We start from the raw sequence: 2,999 nt of genomic DNA on the forward strand, positions 1-2,999 counted from the left end.
GTTAATGGGTGATTAGGGGAAACCAACATGGGGAATGATTCATGCTTAAATTAATATGCTTTCATGTTTTATTTGCTTGCTTGTTTTGATCTCAACTCATGCACATGTTATATTTGACGAAATGCTAAGCCTATGAATCCTTGCTCTTACTATCATCTCCTATCTTTTCAATGAGACTTGTAAGACATAACCCAACTCGAGTCTCATTAGACCATGCATGTTGTTGAGTAGGGAAGATTAAGTCGACTTGTAGGTGTTGTACAATCTAACCGATTCGGCTCCGGGACCCAAACTTTCCTAGGATTGTAAGATATAACCCAAGTCAATCCATCACAACAATAATTGCTTGCTTATAATTTGAGAACATGTTTGTATGATCATATCCCATGAATCCCCTATGACCCCATGACACCCTAGTGCCTTTAATCAATTGTTTACACCCCTTTAATTCATCTTGCTTGTTTATTTTCATTGTTATTCTAGTTTAGTAACCTTCTACATCAACCCAATTTTGTGACACCCCTTAGACACCACTAGTTACAATAGAAATCTCATTTCAACTCCCGTCCCTTGGGATCCGACCTTTACTTGCCTCTTTACAAATTGTAGAGTTGCTTGTTAAGCTATAAATTGTGTTTTGATTCGACCGTGACCAATGACCACATCTATTAAATTGTGAACACTTAGCGGGATCGCATCAAAAAATGGCGCCGTTGCCGGGGACGGTGTTTGTTTGACTTAGATTTCCTTTTTGTTATTAGTTGTGTCTTTCTTCGCCTTGAGGAAGTAAAACTCCTCAAGGTTTGTTCTAATTGTTTTTGAGTTGTTTGATATTTTGCATGTCTAGAAGGTTACAAGGTGATTTGTTACCTTTTGACCGTGAAATCGAAAGAACCTTGACGAACAATAGGAGACTTGTTAGGAGGAATTTGAGAGGTGAAGTTGTTCAACCCACTAGTGAGTTTGTCAATCCTTTCGCAATAGAAGGAGAAGAAAACCCATTACACAATACCCCACAAAATCCACCTACAATGCTAAAATTCTCGTCACACTCCGTACCCACCGAGGAGAATCTACCAAATGCTACTCCTACACCGCAACATCTCACCGGAAATTTTATTGCCAAGTCCGCCTTCATCCAACTAGTTGAGAGGAGCCAATTCGGGGGAATGCCTAGTGAGGATCCTCATTCTCATATGGTAACCTTTTGCGACTATTGTGATGCTATCTCTCAAACGGGCGTGACTCAAGAACAAATTAGATGGGTCTTATTTCCTTTTTCCTTAATCGGCACCGCAAAGCAATGGTTGAAGGGCCTTGATAAGGCCACCCTTGGAATAGATTCTTGGAAGAAGTTAGCTCTAGCTTTCTACAAAAAATTCTACCCACCGGAAAAGACCAACATGCTAAGAGTTCAAATTACGGGTTTTAAGCAAAGGGATGAAGAGTCTTTGTATGAAGCTTGGGAGCGGTTTAAAGGTATTTGTCGCTCATGTCCTCACCATGGACTTAGCGAATTGTTTTTGGTACAACAATTTTGGAATGGTTTATATGAAGATTCAAGGAACATTCTCAATATGGGATCAAATGGAATGTTCACCGAAGTTGATGACAATCAAACATGGAACAAGATTGAGGAAATGGCGGTCCATAACTCACTATATAGTAGACCTCGCAAGGCTACTAGAGGAGGAAGGCATGAAGTGGACTCCGTTACTCAATTGGGTGCTCAACTTAGTGCTCACATTAACACAATCAACTTGAAGTTTGAACAAGCTATGGCTAGACTTGAGGAAAACTCAAAATCATCAAAGCATCATGTCAATGCCATGACGGCATCCTCATCAATCCCAAGTGGGATATGTGAGAATTGTGGAACTTTGGGTCATGACCCAAGTGAGTGTAGGGGAACAACCGAACAAGTGAATGCTTTCCAAGCATATAATAGTGGTACCCCTTATTCAAATTTTTACAATGAAAACACCAAGTTCCATCCAAATCTCTCATACAAAAGCCAAAATGTTCTAAACCCTCAAACAACATACACTCCACCACCCATGAGAAACCAAAATCAAAGACCCTTTTACAATCAAAACCAAGGTTACCAAAATCAAAATCCATACAATCACCAAAATGACCAAGGTTTTGATGTCCAAAAAGCGGTCCTCCAAATGCAAAAGAATCAACAAGAATTTTTCACCCAAATGCAAAAAGATAGCCAAGCAAAAGAAACCACCATCAACAACATTCTAGCTCACACCAAGATGTTGGAAACACAATTGACTCAACTAGCATCTTCAAGCTCACAAAGACAAAAGGGCAATTACCACCTCAAAGTAATCCCCCTAGACATGAAACGTTAGTGCCATTCACTTGAGAAGTGGTACAAGGTATGAAGCACCGAAGAAGCAAGTTGAGGATGAAGTTGTGGAAGCTAGTGAAAAGGAAGAAATTGTGCAAAACTCCAAAGATGGAGAATCATCAAAAGAAGAAAGTTCAAAGAAAAATGAAGACAAGGCCAAAGAGAAGGAGCCCATTGTGATTAGAATTCCTTTTCCAAGTCGTCAAGCCAAGCCCAAATTTGATGATCAACTTGGAAAGTTCATGGAAATTGTGAAGAATTTAGAAGTCTCAATTCCTTTCACGGAATTAATCAATCACGTTCCGGCCTATGCGAAGTACATGAAAGATATCCTCACAAAGAAGAAGTCGATCCGGAAACTTGAGACTATCGCCTTCACTAAGGTGAGTAGTGCAATACTTCAAGGGAGTTCACCTCCAAAGTTAAAGGATCCGGGAAGCTTCTCAATACCGTGTACCATTGGCGACACGACGATCAACAAAGCCTTATGTGATCTAGGGGCTAGTGTGAGTGTCATGCCATACTCGGTAAGTAAAAGGTTGGGGATGGGAGAGCTTAAATGCACCAACATCACACTCCAAATGGCCGATAGATCGACGAAGACACCGTTAGGGATATGGGAAGATGTCCCCGTGCG

At 40.6% G+C, this 2,999-nt stretch overlaps 1 non-coding gene across 1 annotated transcript; it reads right to left on the reverse strand.

The window, feature by feature from the left end:
• Positions 1 to 1,403: 1,403 nt before the first annotated feature.
• On the reverse strand, positions 1,404 to 1,510 carry LOC141634621 (small nucleolar RNA R71). Its single transcript, XR_012539348.1, has one exon. It is a non-coding gene; the product is annotated as a small nucleolar RNA R71 (small nucleolar RNA).
• Between the last annotated feature and the right edge of the window lie 1,489 nt (positions 1,511 to 2,999).

The sequence above is a fragment of the Silene latifolia genome, chromosome Y, assembly GCF_048544455.1.
Source record: "Silene latifolia isolate original U9 population chromosome Y, ASM4854445v1, whole genome shotgun sequence".
Classification (NCBI taxonomy): Eukaryota; Viridiplantae; Streptophyta; class Magnoliopsida; order Caryophyllales; family Caryophyllaceae; genus Silene; species Silene latifolia.